We start from the raw sequence: 20,614 nt of genomic DNA on the forward strand, positions 1-20,614 counted from the left end.
TACAATTATTTTGGAATTAGACATTTTAATGTTATTTGATCAATTTATTTGAAATTTTATTTAAGTTTCGAACTAACTTATATGGTGTAATATATATATATATATATATATATATATATATATATATATATATATATATATATATATATGTTAAACTGGTTAACCCAAGTTTAATCTATTTATTTATTTAATAGAATAAGTTGAAAACTATATAAATAGATCAATCCATGACAACCCATTTATCTGCATGTTGGGTTGGATTGAAAATATCAACCTATATAAATAAATAAGTTAGGTTGGGTTGAAATATTTATCCCAATTAATAAATGAGTTCAACCCGAACCTAACACATGTCAACCCATTGCTAACCCAACATTTTACTACGGGTGGAAATGTTCGACCCAACCTGTAACCAGACACTAGACACTAACCTGACACACAAATAAGTGGGTTATGGTTGAGACTTTAAACCCAGCAACCTGTTTATTTAATGGGTTATGTTGGGTTACCTGTTTAGTTTTACGGGTTAACCACCCAACCCGCCAATTCGTTTATTTAATGGGTTAGATTGAGTTATCTGTTTGGGTTCACAGGTCAACCACCCAACCTCTATATATATATATATATATATATATATATATATATATATATATATATATATATATATATATATATATATATATATATATATATATATATATATATATATATATGAGTGTTCAGTTGAGAAAAAAAAGGTTGAGAATAAGAAAATCATTCTCAGCCAATCATTTAAATAACATCTAAGCATAAAAGACGTGGTGACAAACTTGTAAATATGACATAATAATCTTGAATTGCAACTACGTACCTATGGCTAATTAGATAACAACTCAGATTCATTCTAATCGATCGTTCATGATCCAAATTTCTCCAACCTTCAACAATAATCCATATTTCTTCAATTAAACCTCCGATCAACATCATCCAGTGTTAATCAATCATCGATCTTCATCAATAACAGGCTTATCGACATCATTTAATAGTTGACAATAAAATTTCATTTTTGATTCTTTTATTCCAACCTTCAATTCTGCTTGAATACGAGCATAACTTCAACATATGCGATTAATTATACTCCCAACGTCATTAAATCAACATCATCGATAATCAACAACAGATCCATTTCATATCATTCATTCAACATTGATCAGCAAACAAAACTTCGAAATTAAGGTTAGAAAAACATTCAATCATTTTTTTTGAAAAAATTCATATAATTCTCTATCAGTCTACTATTTTGTAAGTTTTAAATAGTCCAAGTATCATGTGTTTAAATTTTTTTAAAAAGTCGACTTGTATGCACTCCAACAGTTTGATGAAATGCATAAACTAAATTACCACGTTACATTCACATATGAATATTTTTTCGCACCTGAATCAGTATATGATTATTAGAACACAAAACAAATGCAATTATGTATGTTATACATATGTGAATAACATATAAAAATTATATCTATTTGTGAATACACCTTGTAATATTCATATGTGAATATACCATCTAATATTCACAAGTTAATGAATCGTCTAATATTTAAATATGAATATACTGTGTGATATTCACAAGCGAGTATATTATATAATATTCATATGCGAATATACGGTGTAATATTCATGAATGAATATATTTAGATGTGACTATAATGTGTAATATTCACAAGTAAATATACCGTATAATATTCACATGTGAATCTACCATATAATATTCATATGTGAATATATCATGTAATATCACATGCGAATATACAATATAAACAATATATATCATATAATATTCATATATGATTACACATTCATGTGAATATACCATGTGATAAGTAGTATGTGGTAAATCATTGTTATATGAACTAACAATATATTTTTATTAACATTTTTTATGTTTATTCACATGTTTGTGGAATGGTTATAACTCAATAAACTAATATTTCAATCAATGATTGGTTTATATCTCAATTCTTGACGATTGGTTGACGTAAATGAGATGATATCATTGACGAAGACAATATATTTTTATATTCATGTGTAAATGTTATACAATTTAATATATTTTTCATTTTGATTGTGTTAAATTCAAATGTGAATGATATTCATTAACCAATACAATGTTGTTTGTCTTAGTATAATGTTGTATTTACATTTAAAATAATATTGTTACAATATACGAAAAAAACTATTCACAAACCAATTCTTAAAGTGTATTATTTATTTTTATATATAAAGGTTGTATTCACAAATAAATAAAGCAACATGTATAATTTATTCACATAAATGAAAATAACATATTACAAAAATAAAAATAGCAAGTTATAATTTATTCACATAATCTTAACCTAGTTGTACTATACAGCATAAGGTTTCCTGAGACATAAGGAGCGTTCAAATATGACTTCATATGAAAAAGTTATAATTCTTCGAAGTTTCACGATAAACCGGCACGACTCTACGTCTCGTAAAAAGTAGATTTTTGATAAATTTACTTTTTAGCCTTAATAATCTAAACGAGAGTCATAGTAATTATTAAACCGAGAGCGTGCATATAGAGAGCGTCTAAATCTAATATCGTCAGAAGAAGTTATGATTTTTGTAAGATTCAACATAACAATATTCTACTTAAAAACCGAATTTTAGATCGGTTGATTTTTATCCAAGATGATCTAAACGAGAGTTGAAGATCTCGTTGTTAGGAGTCCAACAATAAAAAGTCTATCGAAAATGAACAGCGGATGAGAGAATTGTGCTTTTTACACGGACTTTAACAGTCTGAGCTTGTGTGAAAAATATAAACTCAAAATTAGTTAACGGAGTCTAAACGAATGTTGCAGATCTCATCGAGAGCTACGCATGAATATAAATAACGTCAAAAGTGCAGTTCATATGAAGACAAAACATAATTTTGAAAATCTGAAAAATGGTACGCGCGCGTCAGGAATGTTGCGCGCCCGAAAAAACCACGCAACCCCACCCAATTTGCGACACGTTTTAGGCTAGCAATTCTCCACGTCACTATGTACCGACCAAGAGCGTGACACGTCCTTATGATGCACGGCGTGCATCCCAAGAATTCAACCTATAAATAGCAATTCATTCTTTCATTTCCTCCTCACAATTCATCGATTTCTCTTTGAAATTTTTGTTATTTGGCTCATTTTACTTCATTCTAGCCTGCGGCGAAGCCCTGTGACACCCCTGAGTACTCATCTGAGTAGTATCCTTCGAGTAGGAGATCTGGAATTAGTATTCTACCTGTGTAATTTATAATTATAGTTATAAGTTATAATTCGTTACTACGAACTTATAACTAAGATTTATCAATGATTACAAGCTGTTATGCTGCTTGATCCACTTATGGGAGTGATGTCTAGGATAGATTTGGTGAGGTGTATACAGTGGGATTTCCAAACAGTATACTCTATATACCAAATGGACCCTACCTCCGATATGAGCTTACCTGGTTATTCCTTAGTTGGATCATGATATAGACTTTCGGATTATCGAGGAATCCAAACCCTTGTGATAATAGACTAAGACTTAGTGTTATGAACATCTAGGTCTTTTGCAAAAGGTGTAAGGCGAAGCTCTGCCCAATTCACAAATCACCAGACACTTTTATTAGGTGAGTGCATAGTTTCTATCAAGATCATAATCTAACACATAAGTATTTTTTTTTGGAAAGGGAACTTCCCTAACGAGGGTTTCCGGGCTAGCTTTCGCGCACCGACTAATCCCCCGCTGCAAACATAAAGCTTTGTCTTATGCCTTGGAGTCACTGCAGGCGAACCTCCATGGCCACAAGGGCTGAGTGGTGCCAGGATTTGAACATGGGTATTATTTATATGAGAAATCAAATGCTTACATGTATTATCTGTGCTATATGCTATTTGTATAATTAGGGTTATACTATTTGATTAGAAACTGTGTTGGAAATCGATTGCCTTTAGTTATAAGTCTTGCCTTAGGTTTAAGAATAAGACTTTTAAAGGATACTTAGTTGAACTTAAGTTAGATATCGGTTAGGTCTCATGACTAGGGTAGGGTGTGTGAGATCAGAGTGGAGTGTTTCTCCTCTTTCTTAGATGACCAGAAATGGTGAGTCCATATCAGACAATTGACAAATATGTTTAGGTCATCGACCAGAGTACATGACAACACTTGACTAATCCAGGTGGTTTAGTGAGTTACGTTGCTAGCATGGACTTATAAACTATAAACGTAGACAAAAATGGATACCAAATCTATGAACATTGGTTGCCTTATATGACTTACACTGGCCGCACACACCCCTTACTGTGTAGTCAACAGTTGCTTAATGGATTCATCAGTTTGGGTAATTCCTCCAGATAATCATTGCTTTAGGATCTATGAGGATCGGTTGGGTTGGGTAGTTGGCCTTAGGTTAGATTTTATATATATATATATATATATATATATATATATATATATATATACATATATATATATATATATATATATATATATATATATATATATATATTATATTATCTGATAATGTTGTTTGAAGGAATGATATTAATTATTATCATTAAATTATTATGGGCTTGGAAACCCTACGTATCTCACTAGGTTTTCCCAAACCTGACCCACTCATTTGTATGCATCACATGTAGTAGAACCAAGGCTGTAATAGTCTAGTTAGGATGCTGAGTGGAATAAAGAGATGTTCCTAGTAGTTTCAGAACCTTTTAGTATTTATGCGGTAATGTATGTTTGGATATGAACAATGACATCCTCTAGGTTTTAATAAAATGAAATAACTTTTGTTATCTCAAAATGTTTTGTATAATTAGGAATTTTCGCATCTCAATTTTATAAAGTGTAAAGATAAATGTTTTAATTAGTTTTGAAAAATGGGGGATGTCATAGTTGGTGTCAGAGCATTAGTTTACGCGAATTAGGAATCTAGGAAAATTCTAGACTTAAACTTAGACGCCAAGTATGATCGTTGAGGTGTACGATAGATTACTTTAGGATAGGTGCCTTAGTTGCCTTAGACTGTAGCATACTATTGGTAGATACCTTAATTGCTAATTATCTGATAGATATATAATAATAATAATAATAATAATAATAATAATAATAATAATAATAATAATAATAATAATAATAATAATAATAATAATAATAATAAGCAGTGTTGCAGAAATCAGACTAATTGGACGATTAATCAGCGATTAATCACTAATCAGACCTCCACCGATAAGATTTATTGCTAATCAGTCACTATAATCGGGTTTGATCAATACAGGTCAAAGTCGGAATTAATCGGGCCTAATCGGACCTAATCGGGTTTGGTCAACGTAGGTCAAAGTTGGCCCTAATCGAACCTAATCGCTGATTAATCACTTTTTTGTAGGATTAAAATAAGATTTATAAAATTTTGAATAATTAATGGTCCCAGATTAATCTCACGATTAATCCACGCCTAGCCGATTAATCCCTAATCGCTAGCCCACCGATGAGCGATTTCTGCAACCATGATAATAAGTAATATATATCTATCAAAAACTTCTCGCCTCTACGACTAAAGAACGTCATGACAATCACTAGGAGCGGAAGAGTCGTCAATAATGAGGGAGGTCCAGAACCTCAGAACCTCGAAGCAGCCATTGTCCAAATCTTCATGAATGAAGCTTGGGCAATGATGAAAAAAATGCTCGATCAGTAGCAACATGAGTTCAAGGAACTCTTAGCTCAAGAACTAGTTAATGCTAGAGGAGGAGCGTCTGTAATAAATGAGCCAGTGGTTTTTGAACAAGTTAGTAACGGACCAACTCCTTCTCATCCAAAGACGGTCCAGGAAGAATATGATGACTCGAAAAGTCATCAAGGACCAGAGCAACCAGAGATCCAAAAAAATGATGAACCAAGAGGCTATTGCAAATATAAGGACTTCACGAATTGCAAGCAATCATCATATAACGGGAAGGAAGATCCCGTATGAGTAATGAACTGAATCTCGGAGATGGAGATGACATTTCTCACATGTGGTTGCATGGGGAATTTGCAAACCACCTATGCTATGAGGTAATCTAAGGGAACAACGCTTCGTTGGTGGAACACATTGGGGTAGATTGTGAGTGCCAACAAGCCACTCCAGATGACACGGGACAAATTATTGACCTATTTCAAGAGGAAGTTATGTTCAGATGAGAAGATATTGGAATTTGAGAATCAGTTCTTGGCTTTGATAAAGGGAAGCATGTCAGTGGACAAATACACCAATGCTTTCACTGATAAAATGGAGTTTGGTTTGTGACTTGTTCCAGACGAACTGACCAAGATTGATCGGTATGCAAGCGGATTGCCATGGGAGTACACTATGCAGGTGAAGCAAACACATACTTTTGAGGCGTTCATTTGGGTTGCACAGTATGTGGAGGGTATGGTAAAGAAGAGAGTTGCCGATAGGATTGAAGTCAGTCAAAAAAGGAAGGATGAGGAAAGCAACAACAACAAAAATAAGTTTCCAAAGTCAAGAAACAAGTCTGGGAGCAGAAACAAAGGGAAGTGGTGCGACCAGTGCAAAGAGAAGCATTTCAGTGATTGCATCGTTTGCTTCAAGTGCAAGAAGCCTAGGCATATTTCTACAAATTACCTAGTCGAAGGATAAATGTTCTTCAATTATGGAGAGGAGGGGAACATGAAGGCAGAGTGCCCAAAGAGTGAGAAAACAAGCCGAAGGATCATGCCACCAAAGCCTAAGAGTCGAAGCTATCAGATGACCTTTAAAGGAGAAAATGAAGAGATCGATATTGCTTCAGGTACATTCTTAGTTAATCAAATTCCTACAAAGATATTATTCGATTTTGGAGCAGATCATTCATTTATATCACATAAATTTTGTAGGAAACTTATATTATCACCACTTAGATTAAGTACTCCTATCTTAGTAGAAATAGATGGTGGTAGGAATGTATCCATTAGAAATATGTGTTAGAGGCTATAACTATCGATTTGAATGGAAACAAAATTCTTCAAGAGCTTTTTCCTTTTGAGTTGAGTGGGTTCGATGTAATTCTTAGTATGAATTATTTCGGAGAATACCTTGAATACATCTTATGCGAAAGGAAAATGGTGCATATTAACCCCCTAGGAGAGAATCATTTGTGGTTTATAGTTATAAGAGTATAGTGAGATCTGAAATCATCAAAATGATGAAACCAGAAGATGCCTAGTCAAGGGATGCACATCATTTTTAGCATGCATGATAGATGCAAAGAAGGAAACGAAGGAAATGACTGGTGTAACACCAATAAAATTCAAGCCAATTTAAAACTTTTCAAAAAATTAAAAACCAATAGTTATTACAAATTTATTTTCAAAATAGTATATATCATAGTTTTCCCAAAAACATAAACAAAAAATGAGGAGTTGTACGATCATGCATTCGCCTTGCCGCGATCCCCTGATGTACCTGAAACAATAAAGTGAAACTGTAAGCTCGATAGCTTAGTGAGTTTCCCCCAAAATATCGATACATTGCACATAACACATATACGAATAACAACATATACTGGGTCCACAACTTGATGGACTGGATTACCCCTGGGCCTACAGTGTGAGTATGGATTGCCTTCCGGGCCCACAACTCACATCTGGATTGCCAAAGAGCCCACATCACGAGTCTCCCTCAACTCGTATCTGGAATGATCCCGGATTTGTTGGTGACTGCATGGAGCAGTATCAGCTCAACCCATGTCACATAATATGTCGATATATAAGACAACTAATGCACATACACATAATCACATGATACAACAGGTAGTCCTACAGATCTACCTAACTGGCATAGCAACTAACATGCAACACTAACTCATACTCAATATACTACCAACTGCTAGGAAATCATATCCAATGGGCCGACCTTGGTGCCTTAGACCCCTTAGTATAGTGACTCACCTCGCAACCGTCGATTCGAAAGATAAGCTCAAACTCTCGGATCATCGTCACAAACTCCACCACCTATATTTGTCACACAAACATGCTCATAAGTTTCCAAAATGCCCCAGACGTCCAAAAGTCAACCCTTGGTCAAATTCAAAGTCAACTGCCAAGGTCAACATTCTGAACTCGTCAAGTACAACCAGCCACTCGCCGAGCTCCTTGCATAACTTGTCAACTCGCTGAGTCACTTGAGTGACTCATTGAGTTCCCAATGTTTGTGTCTGTGAACTCCTTGGCCAAATCATCGAGTTTCCCCTTGCAACTCACCAATTTCATGCATGTCCAAAGTTTAGGAAAACCCTAGCGGACTCGCCGAGTCACTCTACTGACCCGCCGAGTCTACGACAATCTTCATCGGACTCGTCGAGTTGACCATGCAACTCGCTGAGTCCCTTCAGTCCTTCATTCAAACAGATGCTTTTTAAGCCATGCTAAGGTTCCAAATTGCAGATCCAAATCTCCGAGGCATGGTTATCACATAAACTTGCAAACTTTACGTGCATGCAAGACTCTAGAGACTCTAAATGACAAATCCAAGCTTGCAATAGAGTTTTACACCTTAGGAGAGTATCATTCTCGTAAAATCTGGAAGCTTTATAGATTTAGAGACCCAAGGGAGATCAGATCTGAAGTTGTAACTTTAGATCTTAGCTCAAACATAAGAAAGGCTTCCTAACATGCTAAAAAAGCCCTAAAATCCACCCAAATGAGATCTAGAATGAAATGAGGTCAAGATAACGGCTTAATACCTTCCAAAGGATGCCAATTGAGGTATATCTCTGATTCCCACATGTTTATTGCTTCTAGTCACTTCTCTCTAAGCGTTTCTCACAAAAAAAAAATCCTCTTCCAAAGCTTGAACACAGAAAATCAGCACACTCACACGAATTAGGGTTTATGGAATATCAAGAGGCTGTAAGGGGAGGCTGAGGAGGCCAGTGATCCTTTAAATAGGGTGCAAAACCCCAAAAATTAGGGTTTCATCCTCCAGCTCCTACTTGTCGAGTACCTTCTTGGACTCGTCGAGTAGATCACTTTAACCCGAAAATTAGGGTTTCATCCTCCAGCTGCCACTTGACGAGTCAGGGCAACCAACTCGTCGAGTAGACCTTAAAATCAAGATAATCTCATAACCAAAAATCAACACCTAAGAATCGGGGCGTTACAACTAGTATACCTATGGTGCAAGATTTTCTTGAGGTATTTCCAGATGAATTACCAGTATTACCACCAGAGAGACAAGTGGAATTCAGGATCGACTTAGTGCAAGGTACGATGCCAATTACGAAAGCACCATATTGTTTAGCACCTACATAGATGAAGGAGTTAATGCCACAACTCCAGAAGTTATTGGACAAAGGTTTTATAAGACCTAGCTTATCACCATGGGGAGCTCCAATACTGTTCGTAAAGAAGAAGGAAGATACTATGAGAATGTGTATTGACTATCGGGAGCTATAAAAAGCTACGATAAGAATTAGGTATCCTTTACCTAGGATAGACGACTTTTTTGATCAATTGCAAGGAGCAAACTATTTTCTATAAAATTGATCTCAGGTCAGGCTATCAACAGTTGAAGATTATGGATCAAGACATTTGGAAGAGAGCCTTTACAATAAGGTATAGGCACTATGAATTTCTTTTTATGTCCTTTGGACTAACAAATGATCCAAGAACATTGATGGATCTGATGCATCGATTTTGCAAAAAAAAAATCGATAAATCAGTAATAGTGTTCATTGATGATATCTTGATTTACTCCAAGAGCAATCAAGATCTTGGTAAGCATCTCCAAGAAGTACTTGAAGTCCATAAGTGGGAGAAGTTTTATGCAAATTTCTCCATGTGTGACTTTTGGATACGGTAGATATAAATTTTGGATCATATAGTCAACCGGGAAGGCATTATTGTTGACCCAACCAAGACAGAAGCGGTGATGAAATGGGAGATGCCAAAGAATACTACTGAAATTTATAGTTTCTAGGATTGGTAGGTTACTGTCGTGATATTCCATGTTCCCATGTCATGGCCCTCTAGCAACAGTCCATCGTGATATTCCACATTGCCATGTCGTGGCGACCTAGTGCTACATCGTGGTCACCAAGTCTTTAGCAACTTAATGGATTAAGTTGCCTCCCTCAATCCTAAGGGCTCCAAAGTTTAGATCTGGTCCATAATATTGTCTAAATGGATAAAGTTTCCAAATTTATCCATTAAGACTCCCAAAAAGATCAAGATCTCAAACCCTAGGTCCAAATAAAGCCAAAATCCATAATGTCTTACTCATTAAGCCCTTAATCTAAAAAAGTCCTTAACCCAACTACTCCATAAGGGTTTCTAATACTAGATATATCATAAAGGTGGAAGCTTTATAGACATGTATGCCCAATACATGCCTAAGATCCATCTTAGGTTAAAATATGAACCCTAAGGGACAAAACATAGGTAAATGATAAGATCTTCCATCAAAGACTAGATCCATAACATATAGTACTCTTGGGACTCGGGAGAGTCATAAAGTTGCCAACTTTATGAGTTCCTTCCCTCCAAACCTGCTCAAATATGAGAAACAATAGACCATATTCAAGGTCTAACCACCAAATGACATAAAGCAAAGAACTTAGATACTTACAAAGGTCCAGAGATATTATGAGGTGATGATAATGCTGATTCCTTGCAAGCTCCACCAAAAAATCACATTCTTCTTCTTCTTCTTTTCTTCTTCTTCAAACCTAGAAAGCTCCAAAAAGCTCAATAATCAAACAATGGATGGAGGCTATCATTTTAAGAGGTGAAACTGGGGTTGAAGGTTGATAATGAACCCTAAAATGGGTTTAGAGGGTTTTAAATCAGAAGGGAACCCTAAAAGAATAATGGTCTTGGGCCAGAACAGTTGTCATGCTGTGGTGGTTAAATAAAATACGCGTGTCATTTATTCAATGTCACGCCGTGGCATAGAGTTTTTTTCCCCAAAACTCAATTTTTAGCCTTAGAGAATAAATAGCTAAACCATAATAGAACACGGGTGTTACAACTCTCCCCCACTTGAATTAGATTTCGTCCTCGAAATCACTTTTCATTACATTCCAGGCACCCCTAACGATTCGTTTAATTCTTCCAACACCGCAAAAAAATTGAATCTGTCATATGATGGACTTCAAATATATGATTGGAGCCGACCTTAGCAGGACCCACATACCGATGATGATCAAATCCTTGCCCTGCTAACCTTAACCAATAAAGAATAACCCTCACTACTTAGCTCAATTTCTAGAAATCCAATACCTTGTCTGACTTCCTGAAACACAAAACCATTCTGAATTATTGCCAATACGAATCCACTTTGCAACCCCAAATTTAACAAAAACCCTTCCAACTCTAAATCATCTTGTAGATTCTACTGGGAAACAAAATCCTTGATCATTCATTGTTGCCAAAAACCTTTTACTTGGAAACAAATGCAACTCCCAACATTAGTCTTAATCATTGGTACCATCTTAGGCTCATCTTGTTGTCCTATAATCACATTTATGATCTAACTGAGACCTCCCTGTCCTTGTACTTACCTATCAATTAACTGGAGTACCGGATATCCAACCGGTTTTTTAGGCTGATAGCCTCACACACAATTGCACCATGCAACTTTGAACAAGGGTCTATATGGCAAGAGCTATCCTAGTTTTCTTGTCATAATGGGTCCAACAGCCCTCCTAATCCAACCAAGGACAACATAACCAACCATTATACCAAGGCAACATAATCTACTTGCTCTAAATGAATGGTATTCGCCCAATTGTAGTCTTACATCACAATCGGCCCTAAATGGCTCTTAACCATCCTCGATCCCATGAATATTGTGGTCCTCCCATAGTCTCACAACCCATCAAGCCATGGTTTAACTTTACCTAGAGAAAACTACGAGCGAAGTTGTACATTCGCAACACCATCACAGATGCTCATTGATCAGGTGAATGCTACGGACCACCCCACAGTCTGACAACACTCCTACCACTACCTACCAACCTAGTGAGTGTTATGCCACCCCACAGTCTTAAAACACTTCTATCACTATCTACCAACCCAGTGAATGCTATAGCGACCCCATAATCTTAAAACACTTCTACCATTACCTGCTAACCAAGTGAATGCTACGGCCGCCCTGCAGTCTTACAACACTTCTACTACTACCTGCTAACTTAGTGAATGTTATGACCACTCCACAGTCCTACAATACCTCTACCACTACCTGCCAACCGAGTGAATGCTACAATCACCTCATAGTTTTATAACACTTCTACCACTACCTGCCAACCCAGTGAATGTTAAGATCACCCTGTAGTCTTAGAACACTTCTACCACTACCTACTAACCTAGTGTATGCTACGGCTACCCCCTGTCTTACAAAACTACCACAACAACCATGGACCTAGTCCTGTCAAATCGGGCCATCGTGTCGTGTTTTTGTCTGACACGACACGACACGACACGACACGACAAGGTTTTTTGTAACACGAACACGACACGACACGATGTCGTGTTTTTTTTCACTAACATGAAAATGAACCAATTAAAAAACGACAACACGAAACAACACGACAAAGATAATATTACATAACTATTATTTTATTTAACTCATATTTAATCATATATAACACGATAAAAATGACAAACACGAAAACACGAAAAATACATGCTCAATCGTGTTAATTTCGTGTGGATTTGTAAACACGAACAGACACGACACGACATCGTGTTTTTTAAAATTGACATGAACACGACACGAAAACGAATTCGAATTTTGATTTCGTCCCGATTTCGTTTCGTGTCGTGTATTTTTGTCGTGTCGTGTCATAAATTGACACCCCTACATGGACCTAACTCATGACCTTGCACCATCTACCATACCATAGCATAATCAATCACGAGTCAATACCTTATTTGACCATACTTCAGTCAGGTGTTTGGGTTATGCTTTGAACCCCAAAGCCTTAATCAGACAAGAACATGCATAGATACTCTAACACACCATGACCTGAATCCAAACACATATTTCCCATGTGCTAGTATTGATGCGCAAGGTAACCTGAATCCTAATTCATCGATAAAACCTTAGTCCATACCGCGACTAGAAATGGCTCTCATCTTGTCTAGGGTATGGAACTCCTCCTTATTTCACATCTAAAATCATTCTCATTAATCTAGTCAATTCTACCCCACTTAGATTCGACTGCGCCCTGCTAACAATGAAATCGATGGATTTCCAAACCATCCCGCCACATTACTACCCGAATCTATCGACAACTCGAGCTTATAAGAACTAGCATTCCATTACTAGTCAATCCTATAGAACACACACCTTCCAAAATTGGATGAGTACTCCTCGAAATCTCAATGAGATCAATATTCCCAAGCACTTCCCATTGAATCCACTAAAAATCCTCGGTGACTTTATTAGATGACGAAGAAGAAAATCTCAACTATTGAATTGGGCACACAACCAATTTAATGACCTACTTACACTAGAGCAATTCACATGTAAACTTGCAACTAAGTGAACTTCAAAGGTATGAACTTGAAAACTACTGATCTTACATACGATCAAAACAATTACTTAATGTCTTGCAACCTCAAAAGATCCCTACAATTCCTCCATTCAAATATAGCATGCCCACCCTACGGATTCCCAGAATTCTTTACTGATACCACCAAAATTCAAACCAACTACTGGTCTTCTCTCACTTAAAGCTTGTTTTGACAATGGCCGATGCTTCCTTTATCGAAATATAAAACCAATTTACCCTATTATCATCTAAGCATGACTCTCGGTATGCAAAATGGCATATGAAGGTTCTCAAACTAAAATGTCTATAACATAATGAGGAAAATTCTAATTTATAGGTGGAGACTAAGATAAACCACACATATCGTCCCACACACAACATACCATCACAAACACAAATAATACTGGCATGAAGAAAGGAATACAACACATACATGCGATATCAAATGGAGGAACTCAAATCTCCTTGGCCTGAGACTGCAATGTTCGGCTCCTCACCACAGGAACATTGCACTGCCACCCTTGTGACCATCAATAATCTTAAGAGTGGCTGGAGCAGGTGCCCTGACTGCTCCCCTCACCAACTCCAGACCATCGGCCTTCTTGTGGCCCACTTGGTTGAAGTGGAAACATAATAAACTCGTTCCCTGGTAACAATATCTGCTAACATGACCAATCTTGTAACACTTGTAGCAACCCAAACTCCTAAATCGATAAACTCCATCATGCTGCTTCCCACACGTGCTGCACTGGCCTCAGCCCTGCTGGCCTCTCACTTGCTGATCAGAAGTCTTAGGTATCTTTGTAGGACCCCCAACTGTCTGCACCTAATATGGCTTCCTCTTCCCGAGGTACTCTAAATTAGTCTCCTTCTCTTAGGCTCTAATTATGATGTCCTCCAAAGTCTGACAAGATGAAAAGATAACAAACTCCTCGATATTGTCTCGCAACATATCATGGCACCAAGTCTTCTTCATCTCCTCATCTGCAAAATACTATAGTGATCAAGACTACCAGACTGATTCAGCAGGTGCGCGAACGCCTGCGAGTCGTGCAGAGTCATCAGAAAAGTTATGCTGATCGACGGCGGTCGGATCTTGAGTTCCAGGTGGGGGACTTTGTGTTACTAAAGGTGTCTCCCTGGAATGGGTTTATCAAGTTTTAGAAGAAGGGTAAGCTAGGACCTCAGTATATAGACTGGTTCAGGATTGCAGCCTGGTTGGGCAAGGTGGCATATCGCTTTGATCTGCCGAATGAGCTTAGCCAGATTCACAACACCTTCCATGTGTCACAGCTTCGGAAGTGTGTCACTAACGAGTCTATAGTCATTTCGCTAGACGACATTCAAGTGGATGAGAGCCTGAACTACATTGAGAGGCTGATTTCCATCTTAGATAGCGAGATCTACAACCTAGTCAATGAGCTGGAAGGTCGAATCGACGAGTAGGCGCTGTAAAGATAAAACCCTAATTTTAGGGTTTGCACCCTATATAATCTCTTTAAGAGCCTTGAGGTTGGCCTTCCATCAACCTCCAAACCCTAAGAACGTCTGTGCTAACCCTAATCCCCATTCTCTTCCATTTTGTGAGCTAGAGTGGCTTTTGGAGCTTAAGAAGAAGGAGATAGTAAGAAGATCCAGCAAACCAAGCACTTATCCATGAGCTTGACCATATTGTGGAATGATGTAAGTCTTCAAGACGCGATTTTTATCATATACTATGGCTAGATCTTGAGCTTGCTCTTCATTTCCTATCCTTCTTGTTGATTGCATGCATGAGGTTCATAAAGTCTGTAAATTTATGAATCTCCAGAGCAAAATGGTCCCAAGGTGTGATAGATCTGGCCTTTGGTCGAGCAAGGACACCATGTAAGGGTTTTTAGGGTATATTTCCCTCTTTTTTTCCATTTTGACCTAGGGACATGCATTTGACATGCATGCCCATAAAGCCTCCATCTTTGGAATGTGTTGAGGACTAGAAACTCTCCTGGAAAGGATGGAGTTCAGATCCCTAGAGTTTTGGACCATATGGCAAAGCTTTGGAGCTTTCCAACCTTTGACAAGGGCCTTAGGGCATTTGCTATGGTTCTAGAAGGTAAAGTTGGAAATTTTATCCTTCTAGACACCTTAGGGGTTCAGATCTAAGCCCTTGAGTCCTTGAATTTGATGCATCTTCACAAAAAGCAAACATGAAGGGGGACTCGACGAGTTTTCCTAGCAACTCGACGAGTCGGGTTGGGTTTCCCTGCTTTCTGGATATCAAGTGAACTTGACGAGTTGATGAAACAACTCGTCAAGTTGGCTAGGGTTTGATCAGGTCTTATGGACTCGGAAGGAACTTGACGAGTCGCTAGATACACTCGACGAGTTGAGGTCAACTTGGACTGTTGACCTTGACTTTGCCCAAGGTTTACCAGGGTTGACTTTGAGGGTAATTTTGGGATTATGACAAGTCTATCTTATGATGCTTTTAGGTAGTTGAGTTGGAGCAGCACGTGGGACATATCTGATTCTCATTTTTCAGTTCAACATTCGTGAGAGGTTATTCTCCTCACCATACCAATGGGTCAAGGCACCAATGCCGACCCATTTATTGTTACGTATGTGCTATTGGGTTAAGTGATAGGCCATGAACTAGTTGTATCTATGAACCATGTATGGAAGACCTCGGGGGTTCCTGAGGCACTTAGGTATAAGACCATGGAGGGTTTCTACGATATCCTAGGAAAAGACCTCGGGGGGTTCCTGAGTCACTTAGGTGTAAGACCTTGGAGGGTTTCCCTGGCATCCTAGGTCAAGACCTCGGGGGGTTCCCGATGTATTGGGCTAAGACCATGTGGGGGTTCCCATGGCACCCGGAGTAAGACCCTGGAGGGTTTCCAGGGTTCCTTAAATGTTGGTATGCATGACTTATATGATATATATAGCTTTATAGCTAATATGATATGTGCTTATGTGGATTGTATGTGTAATATGCTATGGCAAACTCACTAAGCATTAGCTTATTGTTTGTTGATTTGTTTCAAGTACTTTTGAGCCCAAAGGCAAGGTCAAGGCTTGATGGCACGACGTGCACTCTCTCAGATATTTTATGGGACACTCTGATATTTTGAAATAATGGTTTAATTGATATGAGTTTTTATAAAAAATCATAATTGGATTTTTTGGTTTATGAAAATGTAATTCAAATTGTCAAGAATGAAAAATTTTCCTTTGAAAATTGGGTCGTTACAAAAACCCATCAGTGGTATCAGAGCCTACGGTGTTTTTTGTTATATTGATGCAATTTTATTGTTTTCAAAGTTGAATAAATTTCAATTTTGGCCTCTGACTGCTGGACTCGACGAGTCCTATGAAGGAACTCGATGAGTAGGGCCAACTCGACGACTCCGTTTTCTGGATCGACGAGTTGTATCATCTGTTTGCAACTTTTTCGAGTTTTTGGCCAGATTTGGATTAGGATCATTACCACAAACTGTTTTGATTGATAAAATTCGATTTTTATGATAAGGTAATAATTATCCTCATCCAATTGAATGATGATTGTCAAATTTTAAGATAATTACTTGATTTTGTGAAAATATTAATTTATTGTAGAATTTGATATGAATCATCTTGCTATATGAAATTATATTAGGTCAATTTTGTGATATAATTAATTATATGATTAATTTAATTGTTCTCAAATTGGTCCAAGTGAGTTTTGAAAAGTTTCAAAATATGCTCTCAAGTTTTGGAATTTAAAAAGTGATTAAAAAGTTTTAATTTTGAAATGTTTAAATTCTAAATCCTAGAGTTTTAAAAGTGTAAAATTCAACCTTTATATTATTATAATATTAATAACTTAATACTTATACATATATATATATATATATATATATGTATGTATGTATGTATGTATGTATGTATGTATGTATGTATGTATGTATGTATGTATGTATGTATGTATGTATATATATATATATATATATATATATATGTATGTATAAGACAGTCAGTCTTACTGTTAGTAGGCCTCATTCACAAAGCTGGTTTATAAAGGGGGTATATAAGGAAATTACCTATAAAATGACGATTGAATGGGTGTCCACTCCCACCTACTGCTCCCTTCACTACTGGAGGGTCGTTAGATAAACGGGCAGGATAGAACATTAAATCTCATAAAAAAGTATAATGATAATTATAAAAGTAACTAAATATTTTTCATAAATTCCCAATCTTAGTTACTTTAGGAAAAATGTGAAAATAGTGCTATTCCGTGAAATTGCACTTTGCACCTTGCCAAGTCGTTAGTGGAGCATGTGTGGTTAACATGCATAGTAATTTGGACTAACAAGGGTGGCAAAGCGTAGCTTGATGTTTGTCAAAGATTAATAGAGAGTGTGTGGTTCACCGACACATTAATTAGGCGATAAATGACATCAAGAGTACCACGCATATTTGCGTGGTTATTCACACCTTGTTTCTGGTGCTTGGTATCCCAGACACAAACCTGAAGGGCATACTCGAGATTTAAACATGCCATTGAAAAATTCAATGATTCTAAAAGAACTAGAAATTTCATAAAACTTAATTCTTTAAAATTTTAGTTTTGGGTGGTGAGATTGGTATATTGTCAATTACCTACCTTCAAATATTTTGCAATTGGATTATGGCATCCCTCTTCCGAAGTGTGAAATATTGTGTTTGCATCCTTGCCTTAATATTTCATTTGGGTGTTCTATTAAGGAATTTCTATCTAATGAAACTTGGCTTTCTTTTTCAGATGTCTACTTCCAACAATGCTTCAAAATCAAATGATTATGGCTCTTTCTCCATCGTGAACTTATGTGGGAGGGTTATTTTCGATGGGTTAAATTTCAATGATTGGATTCGAAAAATTCACATGGCCATTCGATACGAGGAAAAGGAATATGTCCTCGACAAAGAGCTAAAGGAAATTGATGAAGAAATTGCTACTCCTGAGAAATTGACTGAGTATGGGGCTCATGAGAAGGACGCGACAAAGGTGTCATGCATCATGCTAGCCACTATGACTTCTAAGCTTCAGAAGTCCTACAAGGACTTCTGGCCTTTCAAGATGCACCAAGACTTGATGGAAAGGTACCATTAGAGTGCTCGACAAGAAGTGTATGAAATCATTGCCTCGATGATAACAACAAAAATGAAGGATGGAGAGTCCATCATGACCCACTTGCAAAAGATACAAAGATATGTGGACCGCTTGCTAAAGTTGAATGTCAATTTCAACGAAGATTTGGCTATTGACATTATCCTACACTACTTGCCTCCTTGCTATGATCAGTTCAGAATGACTTATCATATGAATAAGTAGGAAGTCACTCTGAGCAAGCTTCAAGTCCCACTGAGAACTGTTGGAAGTAGTTTAAAAGGAAAGTCTGTTGTATCCACTCCTACTGCTGCCCTAGTCCTGGAAATTGGACATGGGAAGGGAAAGAATAGGAAAGCTTCCTCAAAGAATCACAAGGGAAAGTCTCATGATGGATCCTATTCTAGTGGGTCCAAAGGTGGTTATGGTGCTCCCTCATCCAATCCAAAGGAAGCAGAGTGCTTCCATTGTCATGAAAAAGGGCACTGGAAATGAAGCTTCCCTAAATACTTGCAAGGCATTAAGGATGGGAGGATAAAGCTCACCTTTGCAGGTATTTACATTATTCAATCTAATAACTCATCACATGCTAGTTCTTGGGTCCTTGATACAGGATGTGGTTTTTGTTGGATTAGTGTCTAAGTCCATAACTATTTTGGTATGTACTTGACCCGATGGTGCATGGTCCTTTTGGGTTGCCTTCACCAAAGCAACTTGATTGGAGAAATGAATAAAGAGAGAGAGGATAATATGATTTATTAATATGTTATAAGAATAATATATTAAAGGAGAAATCATATTTGTTTAATTAATATTGGTCAATAATTAATTAAGAATTAGTTTTGTGATCAAATGTAATTAATTAAACTAGAGGGGTTGATTTGTAATTATGTGATAGTTACAAAATAAGGTAAGGATTATCTTATTTATATGGTGGACGAATTTAAGGTTGGAAAGCCTTAGAATTCGAGTATGATAAGGATTCAAGGATTATCTTATTGGTTGCTTAATGGATAATCAACTAGATAAGGATAATGACTGAAACCCTATCTCTACACCTATATAAACACCCCTAGGGTCATGAATTCCTGTATCCCTTTCCAAGAGGTCCTAGATACGAATTCTAACCTCTCACCTCTCTCTTTATACCTTCTCCATTTGCTTATGGTGTTTGTGAGCCATTAGAGGAGTGACACTTGTGACTCTAAGTATTCCAAAGTCAATCCAAGGTGGAATTGGGATTGTTATTGCTACATAACAATCAAGGTATGTTCTTAAACCTAATTACATATTAATATGATTACTTGTATGCTAGAATTAGGGTTTATAGTCTTGGATTCAAAGCATGTACAATAGAGAAACCTAGATCCTAGCATTAGGGTTTGTATGAGCACATAGGATGTCTTATGACCAAAACCCATCAGTGGTATCAGAGACTTGATTGGTTTCTATTGTATTGATGCATATTTGATCGTAATAAGCACTGAAAATCGATTTTTGAGTTTTGAAGGTTTGACTCGCCGAGTCACTTGGTGAACTCGCCGAGTCAGCTGATCTCGACGAGTCCAAGCCCGACTCGACGAGTCAAAGTATCTGACAGCTTGTTTTCGCGATTTTCTTCCTGTTTTGGTTTTGGATAATTACCATAAACTCGTCTTTGTGATAAAATCCGAATTTTTCCATTATTATGTGATTATCCTTACCTAAATAGAAGATAATTGTCAAAATTTAGATAATCACTTGTTTTATTAGATAAAGTTTGATTATTTGTAATTTAGATTTGAATTATCTTGTGAAATAGTTTCAATTTATCCCTTTAGGTTCTATAGTTTAAATTTGAACCCCAAAAGTTTTGTTGTTTTGAAATTTAAATAGTTAAAACCCTAATGTTTTGAAAAAGGTTTCAAAACTTGCCCTCAAGTTTTGGAATTTAAAAGTTGAT

This window comes from Lactuca saligna, chromosome 7 (assembly GCF_052625555.1).
Source record: "Lactuca saligna cultivar CGN05327 chromosome 7, ASM5262555v1, whole genome shotgun sequence".
NCBI lineage: Eukaryota > Viridiplantae > Streptophyta > Magnoliopsida > Asterales > Asteraceae > Lactuca > Lactuca saligna.